Source organism: Elaeis guineensis, chromosome 6, assembly GCF_000442705.2.
Source record: "Elaeis guineensis isolate ETL-2024a chromosome 6, EG11, whole genome shotgun sequence".
Classification (NCBI taxonomy): Eukaryota; Viridiplantae; Streptophyta; class Magnoliopsida; order Arecales; family Arecaceae; genus Elaeis; species Elaeis guineensis.
Window position 1 is genome coordinate 87472803 of NC_025998.2, and position 13401 is coordinate 87486203.

Genomic DNA, 13401 nt, shown 5'->3' on the forward strand with positions numbered 1-13401 from the left:
GCTTTTGATGGATTTCTTTTTCTTTAATTTCTCCCCCTTTTTGACATCATCAAACATTGTTAACTCCCCTTTTAATTTCTCTTTAGAGTTTCTTCAAACTTTTAGTGCTAATCATTAATGTTTGCTCCCCCTGAATACAGCAATCATTAACCAAAATATGCCATAGCTTACCATAGATATGAATCATCAACAAAGAGAAGTTGTTTCAACAAAGAGAAGATATATAACCAAAAGATGATTGACATCATTACAAAGAGTAGATATATAGGTAAAAGATGATTAAAACCATAGTTGTTTCAATACATATTTCATAACATAAAAGTCAGCTAGCTAATGTCATTACATGGCCCCAAAATACAGATCCTAGAAAGAACAAGAGACTAACACCTAGGATCTAGTAAAGCTCATGACTGGATGGATCGGAGTCATCAGAGATAGGGTGAGGAGATGATGGATCTCGACCAAGAGCACATCCTCTACTCCGTCTGCCTCTGCCACGAGTGGAGGTGCTGGCACGAGCAGGTGAGCGAGATGAACTAGGAGGCTGAGAACGTTGAGAGACCAAAGACTGGACTGAAAGAGTGAGTCTAATGGAATCAAGAACGTTCAGTGCTCTCGAAACAGACTGAAGTAGAGCAGTGAAATGAGTAGATGCATGCTCACTCGAGCCTCTGATCTCTCTCCTCAATAACTCATAACCACCCTCCAATGCACCTCTAAGCCTGCCAGCCTCTGCAGTAAGGTCTGTGACCTCAATAGAGCTCTCCTGTGGCTGAGGATGGGCCAAAGCTAAGACTTGCCCCTGCAAGTCAAGAACTCTCCCAGTCAGTCTCCAAATGCTGTCCTCGAGCTGCTGAATCCGAATAGACTGATCTGAGATCAACTGAAATACAGTGGAGATATGGAGAATCAAGGTCTGATCAGATGAATCTAATGAAGTGGACCCTGGTGTAAATGTAGAAGTGCTCCACTATCGAGATAGCAAGGAAGCCACACGCTGAGATATCTGCTCAATCTGATCATCAGCCAATCTGAACTCTGAAGGAGGTGCTCTGCTCTCTGGCTGATGTACTGGTGTGTGCCTCCTGGTGAACTCTGAAGGGCCAGTCTCTGGGTCTGGAACGAACTGGATATCTGGAGATGCAGCCCTGAAGTCATGGAGAGGAGATGAGGGACCTTCTTCTTCAGCTCTGTCTTCTACTCTGTCCTCAGCTCTCTCCTCAGAACCCTTGATCCAACCACCATTAGTTTTAGTAAATCCCATGCGGTGCAGAGTATGTTGGTTGATGATGTCTACGTGAGAAAGCTTAGCAGATGCCTCCCCCTCAAAACTGACTCCAAACCTCCTGAAAACTAATGTAAGGGCCATACCAAAAGGCAGATGTGCCTTGGATCTGTTCAGTGTCTCTTTCATGGCCTCAATCATTAAAGCAGGGAGGTTCAATGGGGTTTGAGTGATCACATGAAACATTATACAAATATCTCTACCAGAAAGGAGGTCATGCCTACCACTCATAGGGAAGAAGAGCTTTATCACTAATTGATGTAAGATCCTCATTTCAATTGACAAAATTTTGGCTTCCAATTTATTCAAACTTTTCGAGTAGGTTCCTCCTAGAATTACACTGATCCCCTCTTCCTTCACTGGGAGTTCCATGTAAGAATATCCCTCGCAGGGCAAATGAAGTATCTCTCCCAAGATAATAGGATCCAGACAAATATCTACACCCTTAACTGTAGAAGTCACTGTTCCATTGCCATAATGCAGATTTTGATAAAATTCTCTAACTAGGTCTACAAAAGTGACTTCCTTGAGAGAGCAGTAGAAACCCCAACCCTGATTTTTTATCTTTGTTCCAAAGGTGAAACCCTCTTTTTCAAAGAATCTAAAATCCACATTCTTTCCGGTTTCAACCTTCCTATCAGATAGAGGGATTTTACTAGGGCTAAGGGGAGACTGAGAGGGACCTTGAGCTGACACAGAAGCCGGAATGGGAGCAGTGGAGGACTGAGCAGCTTGTCTTTTTCTGCGGACATTTTCTTCTAGCTCACGGACCTATTTTCTTCTCTGAGGGAGCTTCATCTTTGGAGCCATTCTCACCACAGCAGCAGGCAGGGAGACTCGAAGGATCAAGTGGATGAGTAGAAGAAGGGTTACAAAAGGATGGAGAGGGATTTTGGCGGAGAGAAGAGGCGGTTTTGAGAAGAACGGTGGAGACTAGGGCACGCTCCAACCGCTTCAATCAAAGGGGAAAGATGCGAAAATCTCCTTTCCCAGGCGGTGATTTGTGGTGGAGAGGAGAAGGGAGAACAATCTTGAGCTAAATCCTTGGTTTTGGAGAGAATGAGGATGAGGATGACAGTTCTTGGAGGGAGGAAGACGAAGAGAATGAGTCGGCTCATGAACAGGCTTCAAATTAAAAAGAAAGAGCCCGTGGGAAGTTGGCAATAATTTCAAGTATGCCCTAGGGTCGACCCTAGGGGGTCGACTCATGAAACTCAAAAAATCAAAAAAAAATATGAATAATTTCCGAAAAAATTTAAAATTTTGGGAGAAGGAATTTTGCTCAGAGACAAGTTTTGAGAATGATAATCTTGAGCTTTTGGGATCAAGAGAGATGATGAAAATTGAGCTCAAAGAATTTTTGACATCAAATCTTTGGAATTGGAGAAATATTTAGGCATAAGGATCAAGAATTCCTAGATTTCTCCTAATTTCACAGAATCTATCCTCACTAAGGGCCTTTGTAAAGATATCAGCTAATTGATTTTCAGTGCAAACATATTCAAGAATTATATTTTTGTTTTGTACATGTTCTCTTATAAAATGATGTCTTATTTCAATATGTTTGGACCTTGAGTGTTGAATTGGATTTTTAGATAGATTTATGGCACTTGTGTTGTCACATCTTATTGGTGTTTCATTAAGTTTGATTCCAAAGTCTTCGAGTTGTTGCTTAATCCACAAGATTTGAGCACAACAACTTCCAGCTGCAATGTATTCGGCCTCAGCCGTAGACAGTGCTACCGAATTTTGTTTCTTGCTAAACCAGGAGATTAGGTTAACTCCAAGAAATTGGCAAGTTCCACTTGTGCTTTTTCTATCTAATCTACATCCAGCAAAATCAGCATCTGAATATCCTAATAAATCAATTAGTGAGTCCTTAGAGTACCATAACCCTAGAGTTTGAGTACCATTCAAGTATCTAAGGATTCTTTTAATAGCATTCAAATGAGATTCTTTAGGATTAGATTGACATCTAGCCCACAAACAAACACTAAACATGATATCAGGCCTACTTGCAGTTAAATATAATAAAGAGCCAATCATACCTCTATAGTATTTTAAGTCTACACATTTACCTTCATCATCCTTGTCAAGCTTACATGAGGGGCTCATGGGTGTGCCAATTGGTTTGGAGTTCTCCATTCCAAATCTTTTAAGTAGTTCCTTGGTGTACTTGCTTTGGATGATGGAGATTTCCTCTTTTGTTTGTTTGATTTGGAGTCCGAGGAAGAAGGTAAGTTCTCCCATCATGCTCATCTCGAACTCCCCCTACATGAGCTTAGCAAAGTCTTGACAAAGAGATTCATTAGTAGACCCAAAAATTATGTCATCAACATAAATTTGTATTACTAACATATCATTTTGATTTCTTTTAATAAAGAGGGTTGTATCTACATTACCTCTTGAAAAACCATTATTCAGTAAAAATTTGCTTAGCCTATCATACCAAGCCCTAGGTGCTTGTTTTAATCCATATAAAGCTTTATTTAATTTAAAAACATGATTAGGAAAAGCATGATTTTCAAATCTCGGGGGTTGTTCTACATAGACTTCTTCAGCAATATATCCATTTAAAAAAGTACTTTTGACATCCATTTGAAATAATTTGAATTTCATAAAGCAAGCATATGCAAGTAGAAGTCTAATGGCTTCTAATCTAGCAACAGGTGCAAAGGTCTCATCAAAATCAATTCCTTCTTCTTGATTATATCTTTTAGCAACCAATCTTGCTTTATTTCTAATTACATTACCATGCTCATCTAATTTGTTCCTAAAGACCTATTTTGTGCCAATTATTGAATAATTTTTAGGTCTTGATACTAAAGTCCAAACATTATTTCTTTCAAATTGATTAAGTTCCTCTTGCATTGCATTAATCCAATTATGATCATTTTCAGCTTCTCCAATAGTTTTAAGTTCAAGATGAGATACAAAAGCACAATGATTAAATACATCTCTAAGTGAAGAACGAGTTTTTACCCCATGCATAGGATCACCAATAATTAACTCCTTAGGGTGATTGTGAACATACCTCCATTCCTTGGGTAGGTCATTTGTACCTTGAGGTTGTTCTTGAATTTCTTCACCTCTCTCATCTTGTTTGTCTTCTTGTTCCTCGTCCTCTTGAGTTGTTGAATCTTTCAGAGTGATCTCCTTCATTCCTTCTATTAGAGGATCTGCATCATCAACACCCTCATTCTTCCTTGAAGGAAGATCGTTAGATTCATCAAAAACAACATGTATGGACTCCTCTACTACTAAAGTTCTTTTGTTAAAAACTCTAAAAGCTTTACTAGTGGAGGAGTAACCAAGAAAGATTACTTCATCTGATTTTGCATCAAATTTACCAAGTCTTTCTTTACCATTATTTAGTACAAAACATCGGCAGCCAAAAATATGAAAATATGCAATATTCGATTTTCTTTCTTTCCAAAGTTCATAGGGGGTTTTCTTTAAAATTTGTCTAATCAAAGCACGATTTAAAATGTAACATGCTGTGTTAATTGCTTCCGCCCAAAAATATCTTGGAAGGTTGCTTTCACAAAGCATGGTACGGGCCATTTCTTCTAAAGTTCTGTTTTTTCTTTCAACTACCCGATTTTGTTGGGGTGTCCTAGGAGCAGAGAAGTTATGGCCAATTCCATTTTCATCATAAAAGTTTTCAAAGTCTTGATTTTCAAATTCAGTTCCATGATCGCTTCGAATATTTTGAATTGAAAATCTTTTTTCATTGGTGACTTTTCGGTAAAATTTAGTGAAAATATGAAAAGTTTCATCTTTGTGTGCTAAAAAGAAAACCCAAGTAAAACGAGAGTAATCATCTATAATTATAAAATCATATCGTTTTCCTCCTAGACTAGTGGTTCTAGTTGGTCCAAATAAGTCCATATGCAAAAGCTCTAAAGGTCTAGAAGTTGAAACAACATTTTTGGATTTAAATGAAACTCGTGTTTGTTTACCTAGTTGGCATGCATCACAAATTCTATCTTTTTCAAAATTCAATTTAGGCAAGCCAAGAACTAATTCTTTCTTAATTAATTTTGAAAGAGAATGCATGCTAATGTGTGCAAGTCTACGATGCCAAAGCCAACTAGTCTCATTAACTTTAGCATTCAAGGATACTAGGCATTGCATGTTTATTTTGGCTAAATCATTTAAATCTATCATATAAACATTGCCATGTCTATGTCCAATAAATTTAATGCCATCGTTAATAGGACTAGTTACAATGCAAACAGATGATTCAAAAATAACTTTATACCCTTTATCACAAAATTGACTAATGCTTAGTAAATTATGCTTTAAACCATTAACTAGCAAAATATTTTCAATGTATTTGGAGGGAGTGATATCAATATTACCTATCCCGATGATCTTTCCTTTGCTATTATCTCCAAAGGTGACCATCCCTCCATCCTTAGCATCAAGCGTGATGAATTGTGATTCATCACCAGTCATGTGTCTCGAGCATCCACTGTCAAGATATCATTTTCTGTTTCCTCCTTGGGATGCTAGACACACCTGCAAGCAAAAGTCAAGTTTTTGTTTTAGGTACTCAAGCTTTCTTGGGTCCTTTTTGGTTAGTCATAATGGTTCCTTTTGGAACCCATATTTTCTTTATAGTTGAGTTTGCAGATTTGTTAAAGAGGTAAGTGTATGACTTATGTCCTACTCTACCATATTTGAAACAAGTAATATTGGTAGACTTGTTACTTAAAGAGTTTACATAAATATTTTTCAGATATTTTTGTTTCTTCAAGGGGTTATAGCCAAATCCAGCCTTATCATATATGGCTTTTTGATTATCAAGAATCATATTGAGTTTGTTTGAACTTAAGGTGAACTTTTCTACTATTGGTTTCAGCTTGGCAATTTCATTCTTTAAGCTTTGGTTTTCTTGAAGCAAGGTGGATTTTTCAATTGAAAAGTTTTCAGCTTGTTTCAATAAGGATTGATTTTTCAATTTCAGCTCTTTGTTTTTCATCCCTAGTTTCTTTAATTCATCAACTAAATCATAGAATGCTTCATGCAATTCTTCAAATGTAAAGTCACTAGGGGTTTCGAAAATTACCTCATTTTCGTGTGCCATAAGTCACAGGTTGGCTTGTTCGGTTGAGGTTTCCTCATTGGAGCTTGAGTCATCACTCGCACTCCATGTGGCCATCATGGCCTTCTTCTTGAACTTCTTGGGACCTTTCTTCAGTTGTGGATATTCGGATTTGAAGTGTCCCGGCTTCTTGCACTCGTAGCAGATAAGGGGTTGGTCTTTCTCTTTTTCTTTGCTTTGTTCCTCTTTTGTGAATGGCCTCTTCCTCATCCCCTGTTTCCTCTTTCTCAAAAATTTTTTGAATCTTCGGGTGATGAGAGCCATCTCTTCATCCTGTTCTTCATCTTCAGTGTCATCAGTTTCTTCATCAGGAGGAGCTGTGGATTTGAGGGCAATGGTTCTTTTCTTTTTGACTTCTTCCTCTTGATGTTGCTTCATGCTTAGCTCATGAGTCATCAAAGATCCAAGAAGCTCTTCTAGAGGTAGAGTGTTCAAGTCCTTGGCTTCTTGGATGGCAGTCACTTTGGCTTCCCAAGTTCTTGGCAGGGATCGAGAATCTTTCTTACAAGCTCACTGTTAGTATAGGACTTACCAAGACTCTATAAACCATTAATGATATCAGTAAAATGAGTAAACATTACAGTTATGGACTCATCATGCTCCATTTTAAACAGTTCATATTTATGCACAAGCATGTTTATTTTAGACTCTTTTACTTGATTGGTTCCCTCATGGGTTACTTCTAACCTATCTTATATTTTTTTAGCAGATGAACAAGTAGAAATGCGATTAAATTCGTTTGCATCAAGAGCACAATAAAGTACATTCATTGCTTTAGCATTTAATTGGGCCATCTTCTTATCAACCTCATCCCATTCTTTCTCGAGTTTGGTTGATTCCTCACCATCAATAATTTTAGTGGGTGTGAGGACCGTTCACTATGATACTCCACATATCATAGTCGAGTGCTTGAATGAATATTTTCATCTGAGCTTTCCAATAGGTGTAATTAGACCCATTGAAAAGTGGAGGTCGGTTGGTGGATTGCCCCTCGGCCAGAGAAGTACCGACATGGGTTGCCATAGATCTTTGACTCTTTGATTGTTTAGATCAAAGATGGGCTAGAGCACCAGGCTCTGATACCACTTGTTGCTCAGCTATGCAACCCAAGAGGGGGGGTGAATTGGGTTTCTAAAAATTTTGAACTTAACTAATGACTTATAAAAAAAATATTTGTCAATAGCTAAATGAATGAAGAGAATAACCTTAATTTAAGATTAATTGCCAAAAGCAAGAATGCAAAGAAATAATGAAGAGTTAAAGAGAAGCAATTATGCACACCACAAACAAGAGGATTATAGTGGTTCGGTGCCAACCTTGCACCTACATCCACTCCCCAAGCTCCTACTTGGAAATTCCAATCCACTAAACTTGTATTCAACCCGAATACAAACGTCAGAAACTCCGACACTAGCTATCCCAAGCTAGTCCACTTATTTCCCGGGTACAAGCCAACCCAATACACTCCGATTCTAGGTTCAGATCAACCTTCCCTTATTTTGGAACCCCTCCAAAACAAAAACAATCACTCAAAATGAGTTAAATAATTTATAGCACAAATAAGTACAAGAAAAGCTCCTTTAATGAGCGAATATAACTTTAAATATACTTTACTCAAGAGAAGAAGCCCCTTTTTGGATTTCCTCAAGGTGGATGGAGAATTGATTGAGTGCTTGAGGAGTTGGTGAGCTTGGATTGATGGCTTCTTGAAAGCTTTAAATGAGCTCTTGATTAGGTCTGAAAAGTTGGCTTGAGAAATCCTTTTTCAAATTTTCTCTCTTGAATGCTCTTGAATGCTCTTCTTTTTCTTTTCAATCTCTTGCTTTCTCTCCTTGTGTTTCCCACCTTTTGAATCCTTTTATAGCTTTAAAAAATAGAGGAAAATATTCTAGGCTGAAAAGGAGCCGTTAGACCACATTAAATGAGTATTAAAAGCACTTAAAATGGGTTAAAAACTAGCCGTTGTGGAAAAATCCCATCACAGGGGTCGACTCATGAGTCGACTCATGCCTCAGGGGTCGACTCATGAGTCAACCTCTGTTGAAGCAACCAGAAAATAGGGTTATGTAATTTTTGGCCTAAAACGCAGGGGTCGACTTATGAGTCGACTCATGCCCTAAGGGTCGACTCATGAGTCGACTCTCAGGCCGTGCCAAGCTAAAAATTCTGCGTGCCAAACTGCTCATTGTGCCATGAGCTGACTCATGGGTCGACTCATGGATTTCAAACATGCATAACTTCAAAAATACAAGTCCAAAAACAATGAAATTTTCACCAATAGATCACAAATCTTTTGTTCTACCAAATGATACTATTAAATCAGGGTTTTGGTAAAATTATGATTTTGCCCCTGAAGAGCACAAAGACTTTTCCAAATAAAAAATATTGGTACCCCTTCAATTTGCTTTGTAATCATCAAAATCAATCTAGGGAGCAACAATACTTACTTAGTTTATCATAATTGAGCACATACTTGGTTTATCATAATAGACCTAACTATCTAGAGCTCAAGATCAATGGTAAGCCTTGAAATATTTTTTGATAAAGGAGACTCTCTTGTTAGACCATCTCTTTTTTGTGGATTTGATTATGTTTGTTGGAAAGCTAGAATGAAAGTTTTTATTCAAGTACAACATTATGATTTGTGGAATATTATAGGGTATGGTATACACACACCCACTAAAGTTGTAAATGGTGTTCAAATTTCTATATATGAAAATGAATGAAATAATGAAGAAAAGAAATTAGTTTAATTGAATGCACATGCAATGAATATACTCTATTGTGCTCTTGATGAATATCAATTCAATAGAATATGTACTTATTCTTCTACTAAAATAATTTGGGATACATTAGAATTGATTTATGAAGGCACTAATAAAATAAAAGAATCAAAAGTCAGTATGCTAACACATGAGCATGAAATGTTTAAAATGGAATCATATGAATCTATTTTTGATATATTTTCAAGATCTATAAATATTATTAATGATCTGAGTTTATTGAAAAAATCTTTCACTAATTATGATCTTGTGAGAAAGATTTTTAAATCTTTGCCTAGATTTTCGAAAGCAAAAATAACAGTAATTCAAGAGGCAAAAGATCTAACTCAGCTATCTTTGGAAGAGCTTTTGAGTTCGCTCATGATCTAGGAGCAGACCATGATGAATCAAAAAGAAGAGGATAATAATAAGAAAAAGAGAATAATTGCATTCAAGCCCTCAAATCACGAAAATAGTATGAAAGTTGAAGAACACAATGATGAAGATAAAGACATATCCTTAATCACTAGATCTAGATAACTCTACATCCTCACTTTTTCTAGAGTATTCTTATTTAGATTTCTTACAACCTCATAGATAAAGAAAAATCTAGAGCATGTCTTTTTTCTACACATAGTAATGTTTCTAAAATACTCTATGTTTTTTTCTTCTAGACTTTCTTTAGAACTTTCTTGAAAGTGCATCACTCTTCAACACTCCTTCTTGATACACTTTGTTAAGACTCCAAGCATACTCCTCAATAGCTGAAATTTTTCTCTTGGTAATGTCTTTGTGAAGATATCAGCTACTTGTTCCTCTGTCTTGCAGTACTTGAGCTCAATTTCTTTGTTCACTTCAACTTCTCTCAGAAAATGATACTTGATTGCAATGTGCTTTGTTATATTATGATAGACTGGATTCTTCGCCATTGCAATCACTGACTTATTGTTGCAATATATCCCTGTATGATCTTATTGTTGTTCTTCCATGTCCTCTTAAATCCTTCTCAACTGTATCGCTTGACATGCTGATCCAACTGCTGCCATGTATTCAGCTTCAGCAAAAGATTGTGCAATCATATCTTGCTTCTTTGATGACTAAGAGAATATTCTAGAGTCAAGTATGAATGCATATCCTGAAGTACTCTTCATGTCATCCTTTGATCCAGTCCAATCACTATCAATGTATCTGATTAACCTTGAGTCGGAAGTAGGCTTGTACCAAATTCCATACTCCAATGTTCCTTACAAATATCGAAGTGGTCTTCTTGTTGCTCCATAATGGACTTGGGTTGGACTTTGTATGAACCTTGATGATAAACTTATAGCATACATGATGTCAAGACATGTCACCATGAGATATAATAGGCTTCCAATTAAACTTCGATACAGTAAAGCATCCGCCTTCTTTAGTTTCTCATTTGTCACCAATGGAGTAGCAACTATCTTGCATCTATACATCTTGAACTTCTTCAAAAGATTTTCTATGTACTTTCTTTAAGGTAGGAAGAGACCATCTTTTGCTTGGCATATCTCCATGCCAACAAAGTAATGCATCAACCCTATATCACTCATCTCAAATATCCTCATCATGTCTTTCTTATATTTTTGAATCATTTTGGAATTACTTCCTGTAAAAATAAAATCATCCATATAAAGAGAAATTATGAGAATGTTACCCTATCCTTGGCCTTTGATATAGTGTGAGCCCACTTTTTCTCCTCCTAAATCCTTGATTACTGAAATACCTATCAATCTTGCTATACCACACCTACGGAGCTTGCTTTAGCCTATATAATGACTTCTTTAATCATAAAACCTTATCTTCTTCTCCTTTTGTAATGAATCCTTGTGGTTGGTCCACCTAGATTTCTTTTTCTAATATTCCATTTAAGAATGCTAACTGTTGGGTACAAAATACCCCCCAGCCGAAGTTCGTGACAGGAATGACCCTCCGAGGATTCTACCGACTTTCGACCTTTGGCGGCATCTCTCCGAACCTCTCTGGCGGCCGAGCCTCCGCAACACTCCCAAGTTTCACCAACGGATAAACCCCCACCAGCGTCGACCAGATTCTTCACGAGAGGACTTCGTCCGGACTCCTACGGGAGCCGGACTTCGCCGACTTCGACTGTGAGAGGACTTCGCCCGGACTCCTATGGGAGCCGGACCTCGTCCCCGACTCCAGTTGCAGGGAGACTTCGCTCGGACTCCTACGGGAGCCGGACTCCGCCCCGACTTTAATTACAGGAAGACTTCGTCTGGACTCCTACGGGAGCCGGACTCCGCCCACGACTTCACTTATAGGTAGACTTCGTCCGGACTCCTACGGGAGCCGGACTTCGCCCCCAACTTCAATTGCAGGTAGAATTCACCCGGACTCCTACGGGAGCCGGACTTCGTCCCCGACTTCAGCAGCAGGAAGACTTCGTCCGGACTCCTACAAGAGCCAGACTTCGTCTCTGACTCCGACTGCAAGAAGACTTTGTCTGAACTCCTACGGGAGCCGGACTTCATCCCCGACTTCAATGGTAGGAAGACTTCATCCGGACTCCTACGGGAGCCGGACTTCGTCCCCGACTTCAGCAGCAGGAAGACTTCGTCCAGACTCCTACGGGAGCCGGACTTCATCTCCGACTCCAACTGCAAGAAGACTTCGTCCAGACTCCTATGGGAGCCGGACTTCGTCTCTGACTCCAACTGCAGGAAGACTTTGTTCGGACTCCTACGGAAGCTGGACTTCATCCCCGACTTCAGCGATAGGAAGACTTCGTCCGGACCCCTATGGGAGCCAGACTTTGTCCTCGACTCTGATTGCAGGTAAACTTTGTCCGGACTCCTACGGGAGCCGGACTTCGTCCCCCACTTCAACTGTAGGAAGACTTTATCCGGACTCCCACGGGAGCTAGACTTCCACCCTGAACCCCTGTTGCAGGCCTCGACCGAGATTCCTCGACAAATGACCCCCATCTGAGCTTCTGCGAAGATCAAACTCCAACCGAACTTCGACCGACAGGTCTGGACCCTCTGGCAGGCCCCAGTAACGGCCACAACTCTGCTCCACCTCCTGTGATGGATTCCACGCAGCTCCATCACTCCCTGACAGGCCGCAGTAATGGCCACAACTTTGCTCCACTTCCTGCGATGAATTCTGCACGGCTCCATCACTCCCTAACAGACCACAATAATGGCCACAATCCTACTCCACTTCCTACGACAAATATCGCACGGATCCTCCATCCTCTGGCAAGTCGCAACAATGGACACCGCTCCACTCCCCACAACAGACTCCACGTGGCATGTCTCGATGATGGCCACGATTTCACTCCACTACTCTTTGCAACAAACTCCTCCTGACCCCGGGCAGCCCACTGCCAGACGGTTACAAACATCGCTATCAGTCTATTGCCCCCTCCACCTATAAAAGGGAGACCCCAGATACGTTATTCTCTAAGCTCTAATCTTTATCCCAAAACTCTGCTAAAATTTTTGTTCGAGCACTCCATTTTTGTTGAGACAGAGAACTGACTTGAGCGTCGGAGGGTCTTGTCGGAGCAACCCCACCTCCAGTTTAGACTTCTTTTGCAGGTCCCGGCGGTGACCGCGACTCCTCCGACTCCAGCTTCTCCGGCGCAGGAAGATTTTTGCACCAACACTAACTTTATGTCAAATTGATGAACGCTCCATTTCTTCAAGGCTGCAAGAAGAGCAATTGATGCTTTTATTGTATCCATCTAAGAAATTGGTGTAAAAGTCTCATTGTAGTTAATCCCAGGCTGCTATGTGTAGCTTTTAGCTATAAGTCTTGCTTTATATTTTTGTAATGAGCCATCGGAGTTGAGCTTTGTTTTATAGACCCACTTAACCCCAATGACTTCTTTGTCTCATGGATGATCCACCAACTCTCATATTTTGTTCTTCTCAATCATTTGAATTTCTTCATCCATAGCTTTCCTCCATATTTCTTATTTTAATGCAACTTCAAAGCTTTCAGGTTCCAAGATTGAGAAGTTGCATGTTTCATATATCTCCCTTGGAGATCTTGTCCTCCTTAGTGGTGTTTCTAGATAGGACTCATCTTGTACTGAGGAGGATCTTGGTGATGATGGTGGAGTTGTCATCGAAGTTTCAAATGTTGCACCTTTATTTTCTCCTTCTCACATAGATTCTCTTGTTGAAGCCATATGATGGCTGTCAAACTTTGTGAAACATTGTTTCTTGACCTTTTCAGCTTCCCAAGTCCAT